At 46.9% G+C, this 26,424-nt stretch overlaps 3 non-coding genes across 3 annotated transcripts; all 3 read right to left on the bottom strand.

Moving 5' to 3' along the window:
• Positions 1 to 11,896: 11,896 nt before the first annotated feature.
• On the bottom strand, positions 11,897 to 11,978 carry TRNAF-AAA (transfer RNA phenylalanine (anticodon AAA)). The gene has a single exon. It is a non-coding gene; the product is annotated as a tRNA-Phe (tRNA).
• A 7,050-nt stretch (positions 11,979 to 19,028) lies between these two features.
• TRNAH-GUG (transfer RNA histidin (anticodon GUG)) lies at positions 19,029 to 19,100 on the bottom strand. The gene has a single exon. It is a non-coding gene; the product is annotated as a tRNA-His (tRNA).
• Positions 19,101 to 20,387: 1,287 nt separating this feature from the next.
• On the bottom strand, positions 20,388 to 20,469 carry TRNAS-AGA (transfer RNA serine (anticodon AGA)). The gene has a single exon. It is a non-coding gene; the product is annotated as a tRNA-Ser (tRNA).
• Between the last annotated feature and the right edge of the window lie 5,955 nt (positions 20,470 to 26,424).

Genomic DNA, 26,424 nt, shown 5'->3' with positions numbered 1-26,424 from the left:
TGGCGCAGATCTTCTATTCTGTCTAGTAGACCTGCATCTCCCCTGTACCTCCTCAAGCCATCTGTATGTGAAGCAAGAAAGAGTTAAGGAGCGTCCATCTACACTTTTATAGGGAGGATGCTGCCGTGAGCTCCTCGCAGCTAATCACACAAACAGCAGTAAAGCAAGATAACTACACAGTTAGGGGGGACTGCATGGTTAGGTTTTTGAGGAATTATTGAAACTGACCTCAGTGACCCATGATCAGAGCTGTGGCTAATGACTGCGTGCCTAATTATGATGAAGCAAGCACCATGGCTCGTAGGGGCCCCACAACACGCTTTTCTTAGCTCATTGAATTAAAGTATAAACCTCTGCCATGTATGAGTGGTAAAGGCTTGTTAATTTGGTTGCTTTTCCAATTCACGTCTGACAACAAGATGAAGGAACATTGGGGCATCAGAAGCTTTGGAAAGTAGCCACCAACCTCAGAGAAAGAGAGAAAGAGGGAAAAGGCAGTATGAGGTGTGGAAAAAACAGCAGCAGGTACAAGGAGCTCAAATGAGATTAATGGCGCCTAAATAGAGCACGTAAAGGAACAGTTACAAATCTCAGAAAAGGGAAAGAAAGACTAGGAAAAAAACACAGAATGAGCCTGTAGATAAAATTCTCTTCCTGGGACAGCAGGCTAAGAGAAATTACACAGGGAGCAGTTAAGCTTGTAACACGGGGAGAATAGAAAAGGAAATGCAGTTTTATGAAGTGTGTTTGCCTAATCCAGCAAGCACTTTTATTTTATTTTTCTATTTGCTTCTTTTATTGGTAAAGTAAGTTTCAAGTGCATGAATGGTATGACTGAGAGAGCCAGGGTATAATAATTTGAAGTGTTTGCACCAGCGCTAATGTAGGACGAGAGTTATAGCAAAGATATGAAAGGGGTAGCGATAATAAATATGTGAAAGGGCAATAGTGACACCAAAATAAGCCACCTATTTATAAAACTAACATGGAAGAAATTCTAAAGGTTAACTTCTGAAATTGTATCCGATGTAAAAATGTTTCTCGTTGTTGGCAGGATTCGAACCTGTGCGGGGAGACCCCAATGGATTTCTAGTCCATCGCCTTAACCACTCAGCCAAACTGACTGTAAGTTTTGTGCAAATAATCTGTATGAAAGTTTTCAAGGTGTCCCACAGCAAATTCCTGATATTCTGCAATGCACTTTTTAAAAATAATGTTTTTTTCAGCAGGCACATTCTCTCCTAAAAACAAAAATAAGGCTACATCTTATAATCATGTGTGTTTAAATAATTTGTCATTAGATCGTTTAAATATTTTAAAGGGAGGAGGAGCCAAGCCGGCGTCGAAGATGGCCACCCAGTCCCCCGGCTCCGTGTACCATCTCCTCCCGAGGGCGCCTTCTGCCTGATATCCTGATTCGAAAGGGCACACACGGGCGCAGGAGCTGCTCCGGTACTCGATGGCGCGTCCCCGAGGTTTGTACCACCTCCACACGGGGAGAAACGGACAGCGACGTTTGCGGCCCGAGGCAGCTTGAAGACCGGGGACTCGTCTGGACTGCAGGACCGGCCATCAATTGCACAACAACGGCCACCAGCTGCAGTGAGGGGCCGGTCGGCTCCGGATCGAATCGGACCGGCCGATTTTCGGATCGCTCGCTCAGCTGATTGGGGGCATGAGTTAGAGATCGACCCTTCATGGTTCCCCTGAGTCGTTTGTGCTTTTTTGGGAACTTTGCTTGCTTGCCGCCGGGGACCGTGGTGAGACCCGTCCCGCTAATTGCGGGAGAATCCCGAATTTGAGCCCGGCCGCGTTTAATAGCGCGGACTCCCTCGGCGGCTGTGTTTTGGCTACGACTCCACTGTTTGGGTGCCCTGCTGGTGATACCATGACGCCTGATGCCCTGCTGCGCGTGCCCCGGCCCCGATCTATGATTGTGCTTCCTCGGAACGTAGCGAGGGGAGCAGAGTGCTGCATCCGTGAAACCGAGTCCCGACCTGATTTTTATCCTATGGAGGAAGGGAGCTTGACAAAAAGGGGGCACGGAGCAGAACTACATCTTGGCGATCCACTTGCTGCCCTAGCTGACCTTCGCGATACCTTGGAGCAGGATGCCCGTTCACTGGGTGATAAGCTGGATGATGTTGTCTTTGTGGCGGAACTAATGAGCCCGGGTGGTTCGTGGGCGCACAGTGGGATGCTTCACTTCTTACCCAGACGCGACAATATGGCGCCGGCTACTGATATCCCAGAATCCGGGACACGGGCTCTCGAGCCATCTCCAGTTGGTGACATTCGTGATCTAGAACTATCCGTGGGCTCCTGCTTGGAACCGAGCGATGGACTTTCTTTCCACGCCATGCTGTTGGTATCTCTGGTTCTGCTCCAACCACGTTTTGACAATGTGACGATCTTTCCCTGCTCTGCTTTGCCGATTGCGATGTGGCAGTCATGTTATTGCGTCAGGTTGGGTCCATCACGTTGGCAGGAAACGGGCTCGGATGAGGTCCGATCGCATCGCAGCACTACAGAATTGCTGCTGTCTGGGTTTGCTCTGATATTCCTATTCCTTACGATTGCGGATTTGGAGTGCGACAATTTGGTGGGCCATCGTGGTATGCGCAGGACAGGACAAGGATAAATGATGTTTCCTCCGTCTCGATACTTCCTGCTTGCGGGTTTATGGGGGATGTGTGGCATATTGTCTTATTTGTTGCCATGCTGGGCTGATCCTGTGCCTAGTGCACTGTTCTATTGTACTGCTTTTAGCGGAGGTGTTTTACGTCCTGTCCGCATACGTTATTTGCAGAGGGAGAGGCCGAGGGACTGCTGGAGGGCTCCCCTCCGTTTTTCATTTCTTTCTTTTCCTTCCCTCGCTTGGGTTCCTCTTTTAGTCTAGGTGGGTGGTAGTTTCTTTTCTCTCTCTTCTAAATCTCGGGTTTCATAAAATGGGCGACAGGCACTCTGCTGAGGGGGAGGCCGTAGCCGGAGGCAGGGGTGCAGGGTGGGGGGTATTCTCTGTTTTTCTTTCCCTTTTTCAGTCTCTAGGGCCTCTTTTTCTCTCTTGCTCTGCTTGGCTTTTTCTTTCCTTTCTTTCTTTTTCTTATCTTTGGGATTCCGAGTAGTAGGGGGCTTGCCGGATGTTCTTATGTCTCAAGCCAGTATGGGGGATGTTATAATAGTTCCTTTTTAGGTACGGCGGGCGTGTGCTGCATTGGGGGGCGTAATGTACTATTTGTTGTCTATCCTGTTTAGTGCACGTTAGTGCCTGCGCCCCTCCTGCAGTGGTCCCGAATGTGCATATCCTGATTTGTGATGTCCCCTACCTCTGGTGTTACTAGATTGTATGACATCGGATCCTGTTCTATCTCTGAACTTTAAAAAAAAACAAAAAACCTCTCTTATCCTGGTACCACTATGGTGCGACAGTATCCTGGGTGTTGATGTGGAATTGAGGAGGCGGGATGTATGTGTTTTGACTTATTGATTTGCATTGACCGTCTCTGTGATAATGGCCTGCTGTGCTCTTGCTGGCCTGCAATTGTATTTGCCTTATGTCACAATAAAGGTTTTCAAAAAAAAAAAACAAAAAAAAACAACAATATTTTAAAGGATCTGTTTTTAATAGACATTTTACAAAAACAACTGGTACATTTGGTAATTCTGTAAAAGAAACACCCAACTGCCGTGACATTGCCAACCACAATGCCGTGACTTGGATTCGAACCGAGGTTGCTGCGGCCACAACGCAGAGTACTAACCACTATACGATCACGGCGAGCTACTTGGGCTCAATAGCATACAGTGACATGGAGAATTTATAATTCGGAACACTCAGGGAACTCCTGTGATAGGCTGAATGTGTTCATTGCTTCCTCATTCCTTATACAAAGGCTTTGTCTCCTCAGTGGTTGAAAGGCTGAAACCGTTTCCTGGCCGCCTGCTTGTGAACTGCCAGAAGTCAAAGATCACACATACACTTGTGGGCCTGTGATGGGACACCAATGCAGAGAAACACACCTGGCGCAGATCTTCTATTCTGTTTATTAGACCTGCATCTCCCCTGTACCTTCTCAAGCCATCTGTATGTGAAGCAAGAAAAAGTTAAGGAGCGGTCCATCTACACTTTTATAGGGAGGATTCTGCCGTGAGCTCCTCCCAGCTAATCACACAAACAGCAGTAAAGCAAGATAACTACACAGTTAGGGGGGACTGCATGGTTAGGTTTTTGAGGAATTATTGAAACTGACCTCAGTGACCCATGATAAGAGCTGTGGCTAATGACTGCGTGCCTAATTATGATGAAGCAAGCACCATGGCTCGTAGGGGCCCCACAACACGCTTTTCTTAGCTCATTGAATTAAAGTATAAACCTCTGCCATGTATGAGTGGTAAAGGCTTGTTAATTTGGTTGCTTTTCCAATTCACGTCTGACAACAAGATGAAGGAACATTGGGGCATCAGAAGCTTTGGAAAGTAGCCACCAACCTCAGAGAAAGAGAGAAAGAGGGAAAAGGCAGTATGAGGTGTGGAGAAAACAGCAGCAGGTACAAGGAACTCAAATGAGATTAATGGCGCCTAAATAGAGCACATAAAGGAACAGTTACAAATCTAAGAAAAGGAAAAGAAAGACTAGGAAAAAAACACGGAAAGAGCCTGTAGATAAAATTCTCTTCCTGGGACAGCAGGCTAAGAGAAATTACACAGGGAGCAGTTAAGCTTGTAACACGGGGAGAATAGAAAAGAAAATGCAGTTTTATGAAGTGTGTTTGCCTAATCCAGCAAGCACTTTTGTTTTATTTTTCTATTTGCTTCTTTTAGTAATAAATGTTTTTTATTGAAGAAATCAACACGATACAGGTATCAACACACACGGGTGCTTGTCAATCAGGTCAGTAGAGCTAGGGTGCGAGTGCCTCAGAGGGTAGGGTATGCAGTATATAGAAATTGTAGTTATACACAGCAAGCCGCCTACAACCCAACCGGGCCGCCGCGTTTCCCAAAAAAAATGCAACGATAATGAGGGCAGCTCCAACTCCTGTCTTCAGCCCGCACCCTCTGATGGTGACCTAAAATATGGCTTATGCCCATCGCACAACCGTGCCATTGGTCAACACACTATAAAACTATCATCCCCCGTCCCTAGACCCCCCCAACCTGTCCCATCCCGTAACCAGTCCCCCCCTCGCCCAGAAACTCCAACCCCAACAAACCCAAACCCCAACCCCACTGCTCCCCCCTTGAACCCCCCTCCCCCCCCGGTGATCCATGGTCTCGTTCCGGCTAGTCATACTTCATCCCGTTCCCGATTTGAGGGCAGGCATGGCGTTCCCCTCCGTTGGGGCAATCTCAGTCAACCTTAGCAATCGAAGATACCTCGGACAGGTGACTTCCACAAACTCCGAGGACAGAAGAGCTAGAAACGGCTGCCAGAGTTCCGCGTACCTCGCCCCTTCCCCAGCTTTATACAGAGAAAGTCTTTCCATACCCAGGACTAGCCACAGGCGGTGGAGCCACGCTTGATATGTGGGGACGTGGGTCGTGCGCCAGTGGGTTACAATGTTCTGTAGGGCCGAGCCCAGAGGAATGGCTACCAAGCCCCCCCTTCGTGAGCGTAGGGGGTAGGTCAGTGCATTTGGGAGCCTTAGAATGACGTAGGATGGGAAACGCGGGATTTCAGTGTCAAAGTGTTTGTCCACATCATCCAGAACCTGACGCCAGTACCTCTGCAATAGGCTGCAGTCCCAAAGAATGTGCGTGAGGGTGCCTAGCTGTCCGCAGCCTCGCCAACACAGGGGGTCTTTGGTACTATCCATTTCATATAGGCGTTCTGGGGTGTAGTACCAGTAGGTCACCACCTTCGTTAGAGTGTCCGTGAGCCCCATATGGTATGCCGAATGTCGAGCCCTGTAGTATATACCCTCCCACTCTTTATGAGTAAATGTCCTCCCCATCTCCCTCTCCCACCATGCTCTACTCGCGCTGTATGTGTGCTGGTGTTTGAGTGTGAGCATTTTATATAAGTCAGAGATTAGCTGCTTGTCCGACTTGCGGGTGATCAACCAATATTCGAAATTCGTCAGTCTCCGATCTGCGTCTGGTCTTACCGTCTTACCGAGGGCCCAATGCCTAACTTGAAAGTAATGGAGTCGTTCGGTCTCCGGGAGGCCAAAGTCCTGGCGTAGTTGCGGAAATGGAATTATCCCTTCCGGACCGTATATCTGGCAAAGGGAGCGACAGCCGGCTGACTTCCATCGTTCGACGGCCTTTCCGTCCAGCCCCGGTTGAAAGTCAGGGTTATCAAGAATGAGGGTGAGGGGAGAGGGGGCGGTTGTGAGACCGAGGTCCACTCCCACCCGATCCCAGATCTCCAGCGGGACTCGCGTAATGTGGGAGGCGTACAAGTTACGGGGCCTATGTATTTTGCGCATAAACGGGATCTCTTGTAATGTGCGCCCCGCTACTGCCTGGTCTTGAAATAACCAGTGTTTCCCGGACTCCCATTGGACCCACTCTGCCAAGAAGCGTAGTTGTGCCGCCTGGAAGTAAGCGGCAAAGTTCGGAATCCCGATCCCCCCTTGTTCTGGCGCGAGCATCGCTATTTGGGCTTTTAGGCGCGGTTTCCTTCCGTTCCAAACAAATTGGGAAAGATCAGACTGCACCAGCTTAATCCATCCTGTTGGGGGGGCGAGAGGTATAGTGCGAAAAACATACAGAATCTGGGGTAGGACCGTCATCTTGATCGCCGCAACCCTGCCCAACCAGGACAACGGGTAGTGTTTCCACTGCCCCAGCTCCTGCCGAACCTTCTACCGGAGGCGGGTGTAGTTAACGTCCACTGTGGTCTGAAGGGAGGCCGCCAGGTTGATCCCCAGATAGGGAACCGTCTCCGTGGCCCATCGCAGAGGGAACCGGGCCTGCAGCGTGGCGCGTGTGTCTGCGGCAAGGGTTAGGTCAAGGGCCACCGATTTCGTCCAGTTGACCTTGAAGCCCGACACGCCTCTGAACCTGTCTAGGGCGGTCATGCAGGCAGGGAGAGAGCCCCGGGGGTCCGCAAGTGACAACAAGACGTCGTCAGCGTATAGACTGATGACGTGGACGTCTGCCCCGAATTTGATGCCTCTAATTTCCGGGTCAGTTCGGATGAGCTGTGCCAGCGGCTCCATATAGAGGGCGAACAGGAGAGGAGACAGCGTGCACCCCTGCCTGGTGCCTCTCTCAATCTGGAAACGCGGGGAGGACAAGCCATTGACTCTAACGGAGGCCAAGGGAAATTTGTAGCAATTAAGTACTATGGCCCGGAATTTGGGACCCATTCCCGCTTTTAGAAGGACCTTCTCGAGATATGGTCAATGGACCCTATCAAAGGCCTTCTCTGCGTCGATGGCTAGCATCATATATTCGCCCTGCGTACGGGACGCCTTCTCAATGAGATGGAGGGCCCGCTTGGTGTTGTCAGAAGTCTGGCGCTCGGGGATGAAGCCAGACTTATCCGGCTGAATAAGGCCTCCCATGTAGGGGCACAACCTAGAAGCGAGGACGCTTGTGTATAATTTGAGATCGACGTTTAAAAGGGAAATGGGCCGGTAAGCCCCACAGTCAGTCGGATCTTTGTCTGGCTTGGGTATGACCGCGATGGCTGCTTCGAGCAAGTCCCGGGAGATCGCCCCGTCCTCTGCGAATGATGTAAAGAGTCTGGCCAAGAGGGGTGCGAGTTGAATACAAAAGGTCTTGTAGAAGCACGCCGGGAAGCCATCCGGCCCCGGCGCCTTCCCGAGTTTGAGCCGAGAGATTGCCGAGATAACATCCTCCGGGCGGATGTCTCTCTCCAAATTATCCACCTGTTCCTAGGTCAGGGCTGGCAACGGTACCTCCTCGAGAAAGGCCAATTCTGCCTCTGGGTTAGGCGGATCCGCCTCATAGAGAGTGGCATAGAAGTCACTGAAAGCCTCCGCGATTGCACGGTCACCGGTGACTCTGGTGCCATCGGGCCCCTTCAGTTCCTTAACCTCACGTTTCTGGGCTACCGTACGTAATTTGTGTGCCAGGAGACGCCCACATCTATCCCCTCCAGTGTAGTAGGCATGTTTCAGCCGTAAAGCTGCGTACTCCGCCCTGTCAATGTCAAGTGCAGCCAGTTGTTGACGGGCAGTCCGTAATTGTCTCCAAATTCTCGGAGCTCCCGTCCTTCTGTGAATTTGCTCAAGCTCTCTGGTATTTTGGGTGAGTTCGTCCCGTTTGACCTGGCGCTCCTTATTTTCTGCGGAGGAAAGCAAGATAAATTCACCTCTCAGCACAGCCTTGAGAGCAGCCCACTGCGTTGTAAGCGTCGTATCCTCGTTATTGTTGTGGGACAGATAGTCCTTTATGGCGGCCTGGATTCTAGTAACCACGTCTTTCCTATAAAGCAAGGAGTCCCGGAGTCTCCACACCCTGCCTAAACGTGGCTCTCGTGGCCCTGTCAGGGTGACCGTGACCGGCGCGTGATCAGATAGCGACGCTGTTCCGATTTCTGCATTAGTGACAAGTGGGCGAGCCGCAGTGGAGACAAGCAGGTAATCTAGACGCGCATAGGTCCTACGCGCTGCTGAGAAGTGCGTGTAGTCTGTTTCGCCAGGATGAAGCTCGCGCCATGCATCCACAAGCCCAAGATCCCTCTAGCGAGCCAAACCTGACGGAGACAAGGCGCCCACCTGGCTAACGCGCTGACAGGAGCGATCTAGCAAGTTGTCTAGGACCAAGTTCAAATCACCCCCCAGAAAAATGTGACGGTCTACCATGTCAGTCGCCTCTGTAAGCGCGGAGTGTATGAACTTTTCTTGGCCTTCATTTGGACCGTAAATCGAACCAATCGTGTAGTTTAGGTTTCCTAACGCAAACCTGTAAACCACCAACCGGCCTTTAATTTCTGCCATCTTACCCAAAAACGTACCCCTGAATGTGCGTGCCACCAGGATTGCTACTCCGGCCTTTTTCTCTGTGCAGGAGGAGAAAAATTGCAGTGGAAATTTGTTAGAATGGAGGCGGTGGCAGTCCCTAGCTAGGAGGTGTGTCTCTTGCAATAGGCAGATGTCAGCCTTGGAACGCTCTAGAAGCAAGAGTACCGCCTTACGTTTCACTGGATTGTTCAAACCTCTCACATTGAGAGTGAGTACAACCAAGTCACCCATTGTTATTCAACGAAGTAGTGACTAGTAGCATATCATCAGTCCGGTGCCCCAAACCCGCACTGGCAGACCCACCCACCTCCCAGCATTGCCGCCCTTTCCACCCCTGCTGCCTCATCTCTTCATTCAGCCCGTCGACCATGAACCACGAGTCCCCCCCTCCCCTTCGCCCAACCCCAAAGAACTCACCCAACCCCCAAGGATCCACCCCCCTCCCCCCCAACTGCCAACTATCATGGAGTGTCCAAAAGAAAGTCATAGTCTCTCATCCAGGGATGAAAAGTAGTAAAAGGAAATAAAGTAAGGTAGTCTTACTGGATTGTCCGGGAGCCTCTCTCCCGCCAACGGCCAGAAGGCCAGAGCGGACAAGTGAATCAGACGATGTCCTGAGGCGGTCATCCCGTGGGGCCCGAACTACCATCTGTGGCCACTGCGTCCACCGCGGCACGCTGACCCGCTGCAATTTCCGTCGCCGGAGGTTTCTTGACTCGTCTCCTGCGTCACTGTTGGCTCCATTGTGGCCTCGTCCCCTTGGTCTCCGGCATGGGCCCCTGGGCCTCCGCATCCTCTGTCGGTGTCTCGATGCCAAGCAGAGAGCAAGCTTCAGCCACCGATCAGAGTTGGTATTGCTTATTGTCCAGTCTGAAGATTAGACGGAAGGGGTGGCCCCAACTGTACAGAAAACCCTTCTGCTGTAGGAAGGAGGTATCCGGCTTGAAGAGCCGGCGTTTGTGCAGCGTAAGCGCCGCCAAGTCCTGAAACAGCAATGGCGACGTGCCCTGAAATGCTATCGGATGTGACTGGCGCGCTTTGTGAAGAATTTCCTCCTTAGTGCGGTAATCCTGGACACACACCAGGATGTCGGGCGGTGGGGCCATTGCCGCACGGGGCGGGCCAGTCCTGTGGGCCCTGTCAAGCTGCAGGGGTGAGTCTAATGGCCTCCCCAGCACGTGGTTGAAGAGTTCCTTGGCATAGCGAAATACATCTTGAGTAGCGTCAGATGTGGCCACATTGCGAATGCGTATGTTATGCCGCCTAGAGCGGTTTTCCAGGTCTTCCAGGTGAAGCTGCAGATCCACCTGTTGATCGTGTAGGCGAATGATCTCCTGTTGCTGAGTTGAGAGTTCCGTTTCCCGCTCGTCGCCCTTGGTCTCCAAATCCGCCACCCGTTCGCCTATGCCGTCCATTTCGCGTCGCACCTCTCGAATCTCACTGGAGAACTCAGTCTTAAGGGTTTGGATGTCGTCTCTCAGGGTGGCGAAGAGGGACTCCAGGAAGGCCTTCGTAATGGGTTCCGCACCCTCCTCCAGGGCCTGTTCCGCCTTCTTCGGTGCGAGGGCCGTGGCGTCCTTCAGCTGATGGGAGTGCGATTTAGAAAACATCTCCTTCACTGTCTTGCCTCGGGGCGGCCTACTCGTGGACATTCCTCCGTTGCGGGGGCCCAGGCGCCCCTTCCTCCGCGGCCCCTTGTCTGGTCGCTGTTTACTAGTCGCGGCGAGCTTGCCACCAACCGTTGGGCCCCCCGCGGGCTATTCTCTCTCAAAGACCCCTCCTCAAATCGTGGCGCAGGATCGTGGCACGTCTTTCCCGTCTCCCGCTCGGCTCCCAGCGGCAAGCCAGACGTAGAGCCCAAGCTGTGGGATCAGGACCCTCGAAGAAGAAGAAAGTTCGGGCCGCCTGGGAAGCTGGGTGCCGCTTTTATCCGCCGAGGGTCAGGGGCCGCTGGTTCAAGGACATGTGCCCCCCGGGCGGTGCCTAGGGCCAAACAGCTCCAGGTGAGGGCCCCTGACGTGCTCAACAGGCTTCCCCAATGAAGATCCTCGGGAGGCTCCGCTCGGTGCACAGGGAGGCAGGGGATGCCCCGGGACTGGGGCCCTCACGGGGGCCCAAACAGTTCAATATAGGCAGGGCCCAGCAGATCCCGGGCCGAAATGCCCGCGGGGAGGCTCGCTGCCCCACACACCCCCAAACTGCTCCAGGGCCGCCTCGGCACCCCCCGCCTGTCGTGCGCAGGGGCCGCGCTCACCTCCGTGGTCCTTGCGTGCTGCCGCTGCCGTCCTCCGCTGTCTGCAGGGCTGTCGCACTCGTCCTGTCGCCAGGGCAGTTTCTCCCCCTCATCCGTTCCCCCGGCAGCACCCGCAGGAGGCTCCGCACCTGGAACAGTAGCTTGCGGATGGGCCCAGTCTCAGGCCCGGCTGGGTACCTCCGCTCGGCTGCGCCTTCCGTTGTACTTCGGCCTCGCTTTCAGGACGGAGGGGGGGATGGGCTCTCCACTCCTCCGGGCCGTTGTTCCGTGGCGCTTCCGTCCACAGCGCCCCACGAAGCTGCTTGCTGCTCCGCTCCGGTGCTAGAACGCATCCGGCAGCCCAGACCAGTGAGTTCGGTCAGAAAAGGTGCCGGAACCGGTGCCTAATTCAGGCAGTTGGCAGGAGCTGTAGCGAGACGCGTCCGCTCACTCCGCCATCTTGGCCACGCCTATTTGCTTCTTTTATTGGTAAAGTAAGTTTCAAGTGCATGAAAGGTATGACTGAGAGAGCCAGGGTATAATAATTTGAAGTGTTTGCGCTAACGTAGGACGAGAGTTATAGCAAAGATATGAAAGGGGGAGCGATAATAAATATGTGAAAGGGCAATAGTGACACCAAAATAAGCCACCTATTTATAAAACTGACATGGAAGAAATTCTAAAGGTTAACTTCTGAAATTGTAGCCGATGTTAAAATGCTTCTCGTTTTTGGCAGGATTCGAACCTGCGCGGGGAGACCCCAATGGATTTTTACTCCATCGCCTTAACGACTCGGCCACAACAACCGACTGTAAGTTTTGTGCAAATAATCTGTATGAAAGTTTTCAAGGTGTCCCACAGCAAATTCCTGGTATTCTGCAATGCACTTTTTAAAAATAATGTTTTTTTCAGCAGGCACATTCTCTCCTAAAAACAGAAATTGCATGAGTATATCTCTAGTTTGGAAAAGGATAGGCTTTCATGCATACTCTCATGTGGCACTCAAGTTTTTGGGACCCTATTGCACTCTGTTTTCGTGCTGCTTTTAGTCTATGGCCCATATTACAGAAGTCTACCATCTTTGAGTATTTGAGGCTCCTTTGTAAGTGCTTTATCTTTTTTACTTGAAGAGCTATATAATAAAGGGGTCAGGGAAAGATTGCATTTATGGAAGATAAAAGAAGGCACACTTGTCTCACCAAATGCCGTAGAGAAACCTGATGTTTTACTCATGTTATCCTTAGTTTGTTTTTGTTAGACCTTGCATTCTTAAGGTGGCCTCAACCCTACCTTATTGCTTTTCATCTAGGCATTTTGCTGTATCTTTTTGTTGGCCTTAGGACTCTGATCACTTTATCGCTACTAATCAGTGCTGAAGTGCACGTGCTTCTTCCCTAATCATTTGTGTAATTGGAGTATACCTGACTGACAGATTTAATTTACTTGAAAGCCCCTTGTAAAGTGGTATACCATATACCCAGGGACTGATTGTGCTGCCCAAAGAAGTAGCATTTCAAGCCTGTCTAAAGCCTGCTACTGCAGTGCCTGTGCTGCAGTGTACTGCCACTTCGACTTGGCATTTAAAACTACTTGCCAAGCCTTAAACTCCAATTTTATTACATATAATTAACCCCTAAGGTAGGCTCTAGGTAGTCCTAGGGGCATCGTGCTATGTAAGTAAAAGGTAAGACATGTACTGTGGTAGTTTGCATGTCCTGGTAGTACCAAACAGTCTATTACATTTTTCACTACTGTGAGGTCTGCCCCTCAAATAGGTTAGCATAGGGTATTCCCTTATACTTTTTGGGGGGTAATTCCATATCAGAGAGGAGAAGCTTTATTTAGTTATTGATAAATCCTATTTACTGGTGAGGTTGGATTTAACTTTACTATTTTATAAATGCCATTTTTAGAGAGTGAGCATTTCTCTGCACTTACTGCTCTATTTGCCTGAAAACCTGTCTCCAATTGACGTCTGGATTGGGCTGCGAGACAGCTACATTTGTGCATTCCCTCTAGACAGCCACAACACAGGTCACTCAACTGCAACTGCATTCATCTGCATTCTGATTGGCATGGGGAGAGCTCCGTTCCCCCCACCGCAAATAGGTTCAAGAACGATAATTTATGTCAGTAAGTACAATATAGCTACATCTTATAATCATGTGTGTTTAAATAATTTGTCGTTAAATCGTTTAAATTTGTAAAAGGATCTGTTTTTAATAGACATTTTACAAAAACAACTGGTACATTTGATAATTCTGTAAAAAAAAAAAACAACTGCCGTGACATTGCCAACCACAATGCCGTGAATCGGATTCGAACCGAGGTTGCTGCGGCCACAACGCAGAGTAATAACCACTATACGATCACGGCGAGCTACTTGGGCTCAATAACGTATAGTGACATGGAGAATTTATAATTCCGAACACTCAGGGCTACTCCTGTGATAGGCTGAATGTGTTCATTGCTTCCTCAATCCTTATACAAAGGCTTTGTCTCCTCAGTGGTTAATAGGCTGAAACCGTTTCCTGGCCGCCTGCTTGTGAACTGCCAGGAGTCAAAGATCACACATACACTTGTGGGCCTGTGATGGGATACCAATGCAGAGAAAAGCACCTGGCGCAGATCTTCTATTCTGTCTATTAGACCTGCATCTCCCCTGTACCTCCTCAAGCCATCTGTATGTGAAGCAAGAAAGAGTTAAGGAGCGGTCCATCTACACTTTTATAGGGAGGATGCTGCCGTGAGCTCCTCCCAGCTAATCACACAGATAGCAGTAAAGCAAGATAACTACACAGTTAGGCGGGACTGCATGGTTAGGTTTTTGAGGAATTATTGAAACTGACCTCAGTGACCCATGATCAGAGTTGTGGCTAATGACTGCGTGCCTAATCATGATGAAGCAAGCACCATGGCTCGTAGGGGCCCCACAAAATGCTTTTCTTAGGTCATTGAATTAAAATATAAACTTCTGCCATGTGTGAGTGGTAAAGGCTTGTTAATTTGGTTGCTTTTCCAACTCACGTCTGACAACAAGATGAAGGAACATTGGGGCATCAGAAGCTTTGGAAAGTAGCCACCAACCGCAGAGAAAGAGAGAAAGAGGGAAAAGGCAGTATGAGGTGTGAAGAAAACAGAAGCAGGTACAAGGAGCTCAAATGAGATTAATCTCGCCTAAATAGAGCACGTAAAGGAACAGTTACAAATCTAAGAAAAGGGAAAGAAAGACTAGGAAAGAAACACAGAAAGAGCCTGTAGATAAAAGTCTCTTCATGGGACAGCAGGCTAAGAGAAATTACACAGGGAGCAGTTCAGCTTGTAACATGGGGAGAAAAGAAAAGAAAATGCAGTTTTATGAAGTGTGTTTGCCTCATCAAGCAAGCACTTTTGCTTTATTTCTCTATTTGCTTCTTTTATTGGTAAAGTAAGTTTCAAGTGCATGCACAGGTATGACTGAGAGAGCCAGGGTATAATGATTTGAAGCGTTTGCACTAGCGCTAATGTAGGACGAGAGTTATAGCAAAGATATGAAAGGGGTAGCGATAATAAATATGTGAAAGGGCAATAGTGACACCAAAATAAGCAACCTATTTATAAAACTGACATGGAAGAAATACTAAAGGTTAACTTCTGAAATTGTAGCTGGTGTTAAAAAGATTCTCGTTGTCGGCAGAATGCAAACCTGCGCGGGGAGAGCCCAATGGATTTCTAGTCTATCGCCTTAACCACTCGGCCACAACAACTGCCTGTAAGTTTTGTGCAAATAATCTGTATGAAAGTTTTCAAGGTGTCCCACAGCAAATTCCTGATATTCTGCAATGCACTTTTTAAAAATAATGTTTTTTTCAGCAGTTACATTCTCTCCTAAAACAAAAATTGCATGAGTATATCTCTAGTTTTGAAAAGGGTAGGCTTTCATGCATACTCTCATGTGGCACTCAAGTTTTTTGGACCCTATTGCACTCAGTTTTCGTGCTGCTTTTAGTCCACGGCCCATATTACAGAAGACTACCATCTTTGAGTATTTGAGGCTCCTTTGTAAGTGCTTTATCTTTTTTCCTTGAAGAGCTATCTAATAAAGGGGTCCGGGAATGATTGCCTTTATGGAAGATAAAAGAAGGCCCACTTGTCTCACCAAATGCCATAGAGAAACCTGATGTTTTACTCTTGTTATCCTTAGTTCGTTTTTGTTAGACCTTGCATTCTGAAGGTGGTCTCAAGCCTACCTTATTGCTTTTCACCTCCGCATTTTGCTGTATCTTTTTGTTGGCCTTAGGACTCTGATCACTTTATCGCTACTAATCAGTGCTGAAGTGCACGTGCTTCTTCCCTAATCATGTGTGCAATTGGAGTATACCTGACTGACAGATTTAATTTACTTGAAAGCCCCTTGTAAAGTGGTATACCATATACCCAGGGACTGATTGTGCCGCCCAAAGAAGTAGCATTTCAAACCTGTCTCAAGCCTGCTACTGCAGTGCCTGTGTTGCAGTGTACTGCCACTTCGACTTGGCATTTAAAACTACTTGCCAAGCCTTAAACTCCAATTTTATTACATATAATTAACCCCTAAGGTAGGCTCTAGGTCATGGGTACTCACAAACTTTCTGTCGGGGGCCAAAATTACAGTGTGGGTTGTGGCTGAGGGCCGCACCAGTAGGGGCGGGGTCAGTGGGGGCAGTGTCAGTGGGGGCAGGGTTAGTGGGGGCGGGCCTAGAGTAAAAAAAATCAAACCTGTTTAAAAACATTAGACAATGTGACAATGCTATATTTCAAAAGCAGATGTAAGTACAAAGAGCACATTTTGACAATATATTCATATTAGCAGATAATAGCAATCTTAAGAGGCATCGCATAGCTCCATACACACTTTGACCCCAATTCCATCAGTCTCTCTCTCTTTGTCAGTGTCTCTCTCTCTCAGCCAGTAAGTCTCTCTGTCAGTCAGTCTCTCTCTCTCAGTTTCTCTCTGTCAGTCTCTCTCTCTCTCTCAACCAGTAAGTCTCTGCGTCAGTCAGTCTCTCTCTCTCAGTAAGTCGCTCTCTCTCAGTAAGTCGCTCTGTCAGTCAGTCGCTCTCTCTGTCAGTCTCTCTCGTAGTCAGTCAGTCTCTATCTCTTTAAATAGCAGTATTTCTCTACTATTAACAGACGCAACAGAACCTAAAAATAGATTTTTAGATCAAACTACGGCGATATTAACACATAACTGACATGGATTGCCTGGTTACAGGGCTTTTAGTGGGATGAAAAACCTGAGGGTTCTCTCAAAGAGCAATGACCGATAAAATTAAGGTGTTGGCTTAAAAAAATTAAGGTGTTGGCTTAAAAATATGTAAACAAAAATCTTTGTTTAGCATAGTGGTATGTTGCTGTTTGTCATTGGATCCAGATAATCAGATACTACAACCAGTAACATTATACCTGCAACAAGTCAGGACTATTCGTTTTGCCAATAGTTGTTAGTTGCATGAGATAAATAAGCAACAACTATGGCTTTGTTGTATATAAATTATAATATTGAAAATGCGTCAGATCTGAAAAGATGAGACTGTGAAAGAAGTAAAATCAGTCTATTTGAGGAGGGCGTGTTCTTCTCCATTTTTAAAAGGAAGTAGTTGCCTCTGCTCAATGCAACAAAGCATGCAAGTTATTTAGGGGCGTGGTAGTTTATTCTAGGGTGCTCTGTAGTAATTTAGGTAAGAGGGGTATCTAATGTGACCAATGGAGTTGGATAAGAAGGGGGCTGCCCAGAAGCATTGGAACTCCGATAGATGCAAGAGTGCTGTAAGCAGTCCAAGTCACGCATCTCATTTGTGTTTAGTACTCTTTAAGTGTGACACACTGAAATCTGCATGGCCTTTTGCACTGTGTTAGCTACTGGCAAAGTGTGTTGGTGCTACTAATATTTCATGTTGGGACAAGGACCCTGGATTATTCGGTCTTACAGTGTGTATGACTTAGGGAAGACGACTCCTGCAGGATTTTTGGATAAACAACCAAGCAGGACAGACACAGTGATGAAAAACTCCCCAATGAAGATTTTACCACTGAGTGTTTCGGTTAAAAAACGACCAATGCTAGCAGCCTGGAATATAGTGACATGGTTGATCTTTACCATTCAGGGGAGCTCAGGGTGAGGAATATAGGCTACATAACCCCACATTCCTATCTTCCTGTTGCATAAGATAAATAAAACTATGACTTTGTTGTACATAATATAGAAAATACTTCAGGTCTGAAATAACGAGACTGAAAGAATGAAAACGTGTCTATTTGAACTGACAAAGGCTTTCTTAGCAGCCCTGCTACCGAGTTAATATATATAGATATATTTTTTCCACCCTGAAGGCAAAAATGGAGCCCCCGATAGCTACCCGTCTAAGCATCTGCTTTGAAGCACCTGGCCCACTAAAAGCCCTGCCAGTTAACTCATTGAGAACAAACATGCATAAAAAGTAAATTTCGCTGATGATTACCTCACAATTGATCACAACAGCGCCATCTACTGTCGCATTCATGTAAATTAATCTGCAAAATCACTCGCAATAAATAAGGGCAGATAAAGAAAGGCAGCAACTTGCGTGCCTTTTTTTAAAATCCTCACCGTGACCCAAGCCTATGACCTCACAGGGGCAGATGAGGGCGGGGGCCGCAGGTGAGCATGCGAGACACTACTTGTCAGCGCATGCCCTTTGACCTCTTCTCAGCAAATGCGGCCCCCGAGGAATCACAACAGCAGTACTGGCGCAGAGTCCCCAACTGCTGTTGTTTTCCATGGGGGCCGCAAGGGAAGGTCTGGCGGGCCGCAAATGGCCCGCGGGCCGTACTATGAGTACCGCCGCTCTAGGTAGTCCTAGGGGCATCATGCTATGTAGTAAAAGGTAAGACTCTTAGGACTCTGATCACTTTATCGCTACTAATCAGTGCTGAAGTGCACGTGCTTCTTCCCTAATCATGTGTGTAATTGGAGTATACCTGACTGACAGATTTAATTTACTTGAAAGCCCCTTGTAAAGTGGCATACCATATACCCAGGGACTGATTGTGCCGCCCAAAGAAGTAGCATTTCAAACCTGTCTCAAGCCTGCTACTGCAGTGCCTGTGCTGCAGTGTACTGCCACTTCGACTTGGCATTTAAAACTACTTGCCAAGCCTTAAACTCCAATTTTATTACATATAATTAACCCCTAAGGTAGGCTCTAGGTAGTCCTAGGGGCATCATGCTATGTAGTAAAAGGTAAGACATGTCCTGTGGTAGTTTGCATGTCCTGGTAGTACCAGTCTATTACATTTTTCACTACTGTGAGGTCTGCCCCTCAAATAGGTTAGCATTGGATATTCCCGTATACTTTTTGGGGGGTAATTCCATATCAGAGAGAAGAAGCTTTATTTATTTATTGATAAATCCTATTTACTGGTGAGGTTGGATTTAACTTTACTATTTTATAAATGCCATTCTTAGAGAGTGAGCATTTCTCTGCACTTACTGCTCTATTTGCCTGAAAACCTGTCTCCAATTGAGGTCTGGATTGGGCTGCGAGACAGCTACATTTGTGCATTCCCTCTAGACTGCCACAACACAGGTCACTCAACTGCAACTGCATTCATCTGCATTCTGATTGGCATGGGGAGAGCTCCGTTCCCCCCACCGCAAATAGGTTCAAGAACGATAATTTATGTCAGTAAGTACAATATAGCTACATCTTATAATCATGTGTGTTTAAATAATTTGTCGTTTGATCGTTTAAATATTTAAAAGGATCTGTTTTTAATAGACATTTTACAAAAACAACTGGTACATTTGATAATTCTGTAAAAGAAAAACTCAACTGCCGTGACATTGCCAACCACAATGCCGTGACTCGGATTCGAACCGAGGTTGCTGCGGCCACAACGCAGAGTACTAACCACTATACGATCACGGCGAGCTACTTGGGCTCAATAATGTACAGTGACATGGAGAATTTATAATTCTGAACACTCATGGCTACTCCTGTGATAGGCTGAATGTGTTCATTGCTTTCTCATTCCTTATACAAAGGCTTTATCTCCTCCGTGGTTAATAGGCTGAAACCGTTTACTGGCCGCCTGCTTGTGAACTGCCAGGAATCAAAGATCACACATACACTTGTGGGCCTGTGATGGGACACCAATGCAGAGAAACACACCTGGCGCAGATCTTCTATTCTGTCTATTAGACCTGCATCTCCCCTGTACCTCCTCAAGCCATCTGTATGTGAAGCAAGAAAGAGTTAAGGAGCGGTCCATCTACACTTTTATAGGGAGGATGCTGCCGTGAGCTCCTCCCAGCTAATCACACAAATAGCAGTAAAGCAAGATAACTACACAGTTAGGGGGGACTGCATGGTTAGGTTTTTGAGGAATTATTGAAACTGACCTCAGTAACCCATGATCAGAGCTGTGGCTAATGACTGCGTGCCTAATTATGATGAAGCAAGCACCATGGCTCGTAGGGGCCCCACAACACGCTTTTCTTAGCTCATTGAATTAAAATATAAACTTCTGCCATGTGTGAGTGGTAAAGGCTTGTTAATTTGGTTGCTTTTCCAAATCACGTCTGACAACAAGATGAAGGAACATTGGGGCATCAGAAGCTTTGGAAAGTAGCCACCAACCTCAGAGAAAGAGAGAAAGAGGGAAAAGGCAGTATGAGGTGTGAAGAAAACAGCAGCAGGTACAAGGAGCTCAAATGAGATTAATCTCGCCTAAATAGAGCACGTAACGGAACAGTTACAAATCTAAGAAAAGAGAAAGAAAGACTAGGAGAAAAACACGGAAAGAGCCTGTAGATAAAATTCTCTTCATGGGAGAGCAGGCTAAGAGAAATTACACAGGGAGCAGTTAAGCTTGTAACACGGGGAGAATAGAAAAGAAAATGCAGTTTTATGAAGTGTGTTTGCCTAATCCAGCAAGCACTTTTGCTTTATTTCTCTATTTGCTTCTTTTATTGGTAAAGTAAGTTTCAAGTGCATGAATGGTATGACTGAGAGAGCCAGGGTATAATAATTTGAAGTGTTTGCACCAGCGCTAATGTAGGACGAGAGTTATAGCAAAGTTATGAAAGGGGTAGCGATAATAAATATGTGAAAGGGCAATAGTGACACCAAAATAAGCCATCTATTTATAAAACTGACATGGAAGAAATTCTAAAGGTTAACTTCTGAAATTGTAGCTGATGTTAAAAATATTCTTGTTGATGGCAGGATTCGAACCTGCGTGGGTAGACCCCAATGGATTTCTAGTCCATCGCCTTAACCACTCGGCCACGACAACTGCCTGTAAGTTTAGTACAAATAATCTGTATTAAAGTTTTCAAGGTGTCCCACAGCAAATTCCTGATATTCTGCAATGCACTTTTTAAAAATAATGTTTTTTTCAGCAGGCACATTCTCTCCTAAAACAAAAATTGCATGAGTATATCTCTAGTTTGGAAAAGGATAGGCTTGCATGCATACTCTCATGTGCCACTCAAGTTTTTTGGACCCTATTGCACTCTGTTTTCGTGCTGCTTTTAGTCTACGTCCCATATTACAGAAGTCTACCATCTTTGAGTATTTGAGGCTCCTTTGTAAGTGCTTTATCTTTTTTCCTTGAAGAGCTATCTAATAAAGGGGTCCGGGAATGATTGCCTTTATGGAAGATAAAAGAAGGCCCACTTGTCTCACCAAATGCCGTAGAGAAACCTGATGTTTTACTCATGTTATCCTTAGTTCGTTTTTGTTAGACCTTGCATTCTTAAGGTGGTCTCAAGCCTACCTCATTGCTTTTCACCTCCGCATTTTGCTGTATCTTTTTGTTGGCCTTAGGACTCTGATCACTTTATCGCTACTAATCAGTGCTGAAGTGCACGTGCTTCTTCCCTAATCATGTGTGTAATTGGAGTATACCTGACTGACAGATTTAATTTACTTGAAAGCCCCTTGTAAAGTGGTATACCATATCCCCAGGGACTGATTGTGCCGCCCAAAGAAGTAGCCTTTCAAACCTGTCTCAAGTCTGCTACTGCAGTGCCTGTCCTGCGGTGTACTGCCACTTCGACTTGGCATTCAAAACTACTTGCCAAGCCTTAAACTCCAATTTTATTACATACTAGCAGCCCGTCCCGACGTTGTCCGGGTATGAATTGCTGCCGGCCAGTAGTATATTGTTTTGTAGGATTTCATTTCAATAGCATTTCTTATCTGTGACAGGCCTGTGAAACGCTCCGATTCACAGTGCACTGCTGATGCACTTAAGAGTGCGCGTTCAGTAGTGTGTGAACTCGAGTTTCCCTACTTTATTTTTCCTTGCAACATTATATAGCGTGAACTTGACTACATGGGATGAGCACAATTTACATTACAGAAGAACACATTCATTTGTGGTAGGCACGGGGAGACAAAGCGATTTGCCTGGAATGACAGGATGTTGAGCTGATGCAGAGATTCGAACGTAGCTCCCCAGCTCTAAAGTTCGCAATTCTAGAACTTGTGGCGGGAGGTGTGTCTAAAAGTGTATGTCGGTGCTGGCCATCAATGAGAGAGACCTGTGCATTTTTCAAATGGGTGGTGAAAAAATATGAGTATGTTGCTGGAGATGTGGGACGCCGTGCCACCAATGTACTTACGGGGGGAGGGTAAACACCCATTATCCCGCATCTTTCTTTCCGCATACCATCACTCCGCATACTTTCATTACGAAAGTATCATGACTCCGCAATGCCAATACAACGCATGGCATTACATTTTATATGCTTTTACCACGCATACATTTACAACGAAATTCGTTGTAAATGCATGAATGGTAAAAGCATGTTTTAAAAAAAATGTTTGGATAATGTAAGTGGGGGTATAGGGGTATATGTTTTGGGGTACTGAGGTATATGTTTTGGGGTGTTTGGGTATTTTAAGGGTTCATATATAGTTTTGGGTTATGGGGTACAGGGGTCGTTTTAGGGTTTAGGGATAGGAATGGGTTTTGGGGTACAGGGGAAGTTTTAGGGTTCAGGGCTAGGTTTGGGTTTTGGGGTATAGGGGTATTTTTAGGGTTCGCGGTAGGTTTGGGTTTTGGGGTACAGGGGTATTTTAAGGGTTCAGGGCGAGGTTTGGGTTTTGGGGTACAGGGGTATTTTTAGGGTTCAGGGCTAGGTTTGGGTTTTGGGGTACAGGGTATTTTAGGGTTCAGGGGTAGGTTTGGGTTTTGGGGTACAGGGTTATTTTTAGGGTTCAGGTCTAGGTTTGGGTTTTGGGGTACAGGGTTATTTTTAGGGTTCACGGTAGGTTTGGGTTTGGGGTACAGGGGAATTTTAAGGGTTCAGGGCTAGGTTTGGGTTTTGGGGTACAGAGGTATTTTAGGGTTCAGGAGTAGGTTTGGGTTTTGGGGTACAGGGGTATTTTTAGGGTTCAGGGCTAGGTTTGGGTTTGGGGGTACAGGGGTATTTTTAAGGTTCAGGGGTAGGTTTGGTTTTTGAGGTACAGGGTATTTATAGGGTTCAGGGCTAGGTTTGGGTTTTGGGGTACAGGGGTATTTTTAGGGTTTAGGGATACGTTTGGGTTTTGGGGTACATGGTATATTTATAGGGTTAAGATGGGTTAGTGTTTAAGGGTGTTGGGGTGTTTTAAGGAGTAAGGATGGGTTATGATTATGGGGTGCAGGGGTATTTAAAGGGAGCAGGGTGGGATTAGTTTTAGGGTGTAAAGGGTAATAAAATAAAACAAATAAAAATAATATAAATAATGCAATTTAAAAGAATAAATGTTTTAATTAAATAAAAAAATTTGTGTGTGTATATATATATATATATATATATATATATATATATATATATGCATACTAATATAATAAAGATGAAAATGAAATGAAATATTGGGCACAACGCTCGCTTATTTTTCCCGTAATCCCGCGCCCCGCACATGCCCACGCCCCCAGCACACGCCCACAGCACACAATATGAGACATGGCATGAAGGGCGGAACGTACCACACACCCCCCCAACGTTTGTCACGCCCCGAGCACACGCCCACACCACAACGCAGACAGGCCCACAAGGGACTACTTTGCTGGCACGGTTCTTTTACCTTTTAAATGTATACGGTAGGCGTCTGCATAGCCTATGTCCTTCTGCTGCAACTGCCCTTTCCAACGCTGTATTGGGTGTTGTGATTGGTGCTGTGGTTCCTGAGATTACCCGCCTCAAAGGTTTGGGCTCTCTCTTTATTATATTAGTATAGATAAGTAACCACTAGGGCAGGCCCTATGTAGTCCTAGGGGCATCATGCTATGTAAGTAAAAGGTAAGACATGTACTGTGGTAGTTTGCATGTCCTGGTAGTACCAAACAGTCTATTACATTTTTCACTACTGTGAGGTCTGCCCCTCTCACAGGTTAGCATTGGGTATTCCCTTATACTTTTTTGGGGGTAATTCCATATCAGAGAGGAGAAGCTTTATTTATTTATTGATAAATCCTATTTACTGGTGAGGTTGGATTTAACTTTACTATTTTATAAATGCCATTTTTAGAGAGTGAGCATTTCTCTGCACTTACTGCTCTATTTGCCTGAAAACCTGTCTCCAATTGACATCTGGATTGGGCTGCGAGACAGCTACATTTGTGCATTCCCTCTAGACAGCCACAACACAGGTCACTCAACTGCAACTGCATTCATCTGCATTCTGATTGGCATGGGGGAGAGCTCCGTTCCCCCACCGCAAATAGGTTTAAGAACAATAATTTATGTCAGTAAGTACAATATAGCTACATCGCATAATCATGTGTGTTTAAATAATTTGTCGTTAGATCGCTTAAATATTTAAAAAGATCTGTTTTTAATAGACATTTTACAAAAACAACTGGTCCATTTGGTAATTCTGTAAAAGCAAAACCCAACTGCCCTGACATTGCCAACCACAATTCCAAGATTCGAATCGAGGTTGCTGCAGCCACAACGAAGAGTACTAACCACTATACGATCACAGCGAGCTACTTGGGCTCAATAACGTACAGTGAAAGGGAGAATTTATCATTCGGAACACTCAGGGCTACTCCTGTGATAGGCTGAATGGGTTCATTGCTTCCTCATTCCTTATACAAAGGCTTTATTTCCTCAGAAGTTGATAGGCTGAGACCGTTTCCTGGACGCCTGCTTGTGAACTGCCAGGAGTCAAAGATCACAAATACACTTGTGGGCCTGTGATGGGACACCAATGCAGAGAAACACACCTGGCACATATCTTATAGTCGGTCTGTTAGACCTGCATCTCCCATGTACCTTTCAAGCCATCTGTATGTGAAGCAAGAAAAAGTTAAGGAGCGGTCCACCTACACTTTTATAGGGAGGATGCTGCCGTGAGCTCCTCCCAGCTAATCACACAAACAGCAGTAAAGCAAGATAACTACACAGTTAGGGGGATGGCATGGTTATGTTTTTGAGTAATTATTGAAACTGACCTCAGTGACCCATGATCAGAGCAGTGGCTAATAACTGCGTGCCTAATTATGATGAAGCAAGCACCATCGCTCGTAGGGGCCCCACAACACGCTTTTCTTAGCTCATTGAATCTATACTAATATAATAAAGAGAGAGCCCAAACCTTTGAGGCGGGTAATCTCAGGAACCACAGCACCAATCACAACACCCAATACAGCGTTGGAAAGGGCAGTTGCAGCAGAAGGACATAGGCTATGCAGACGCCTACCGAATACATTTAAAAAATAAAAGAACCGTGCCAGCAAAGTAGTCCCTTGTGGGCCTGTCTGCGTTGTGGTGTGGGCGTGTGCTGGGGGCGTGACAAACGTTGGGGGGGTGTGGTACATTCCGCCCTTCATGCCATATCTCATATTGTGTGCTGTGGGCGTGTGCTGGGGGCGTGGGCATGTGCGGGGCGCGGGATTACGGGAAAAAAAAGCGAGCGTTGTGCCCAATATTTCATTTCATTTTCATCTTCATTATATTAGTATATATATATATATATATATATATATATATATATATATATATATATATATATATATTACCTACTGGCGGTCGCCAGTAGGTATATATAGTTAGGATTTTTTCTCTATGGGACTTTTGAAAATTCTATGTCTAATAACTTTGGCGTTTGTGGACGGAATTGGCTGAAATTTTCTGGAAAATGGAACATTTTGTTTCTGAGCAGCCCCTGGAAATTTGGGGGGGGGTTCGTCAAGGGGGGGCTGAGAAAAAAGGGGGGTCCCTAAACGTGTTTTTAACATTAAGTTTTCCATAGGGCGGTTGGCCTCACTTTTAGCCCGAACGGCTGAATGGATTTGCACGAAACTTGGCAAAATTGTAGGGACTGGTAGCCCGATGTGCCTTTTGTAGGTCTCAATATATGTGCTTCAGTGGATTTTGAGAAATTAACGCTTAAAAAAAGATATATATCTGTAATAGCGGACCGGGAAGCGCTCCGGTTCGCGGACTTTTCGCACAACGGAGCTTTGTGAAGCGAAGCTGATTGGTTCTCCGGCGTCTGTAAACATTCCAAACAGTCCGTAGCGGCCGCCATCTTGTCTCTCGGTAGGATCGAGAGACAAGAGGAGGCCAAAGCGAAGGGGCAAATGACCATAAGGGGGCATAGTAGATCCTCGCTGACCCCCTAGGTTTGATGTGGAGGTTTTAAAAGGGCCCCGCGGGGCAAAAAAAATAAATAATAATAATAATCGAACGGCTGAATGGATTTGCACGAAACTTGGCAAAATTGTAGGGACTGGTAGCCCGATGTGCCTTTGCTAGGTCTCAATATATGTGCTCCAGTGGATTTTGAGAAATTAACGTTCAAAAAAAGATATATATCTGTAACAGCGCTCCGCTTCGCGTAACGGAGGTTTGCGAAGCTGATTGGTTCTCCGGCGTCTGTAAACATTGCAAACAGTCCGTAGAGGCCGCCATCTTGTCTCTCGGTAGGATCGAGAGACAAGAGGAGGCCAAAGCGAAGGGGCAAATGACCATAAGGGGGCATAGTAGATCCTCGCTGACCCTCTAGGTTTGATGTGGAGGTTTTAAAAGGGTCCCGCGGGGCAAAAAAAAAAAATAATAATAATAATCGAACGGCTGAATGGATTTGCACGAAACTTGGTAAAATATTAGGGACTGGTAGCCCGATGTGCCTTTGTTAGGTCTCAATATATGTGCTCCAGTGGATTTTGAGAAATTAACGTTCAAAAAAAGATATATATCTGTAACAGCGCTCCGCTTCGCGTAACGGAGGTTTGCGAAGCTGATTGGTT

The sequence above is a fragment of the Lissotriton helveticus genome, chromosome 12, assembly GCF_964261635.1.
Source record: "Lissotriton helveticus chromosome 12, aLisHel1.1, whole genome shotgun sequence".
Lineage (NCBI taxonomy): Eukaryota > Metazoa > Chordata > Amphibia > Caudata > Salamandridae > Lissotriton > Lissotriton helveticus.
Note: the sequence above shows the minus strand (reverse complement) of the source record. Positions and strands in the feature narration are given on the sequence as shown.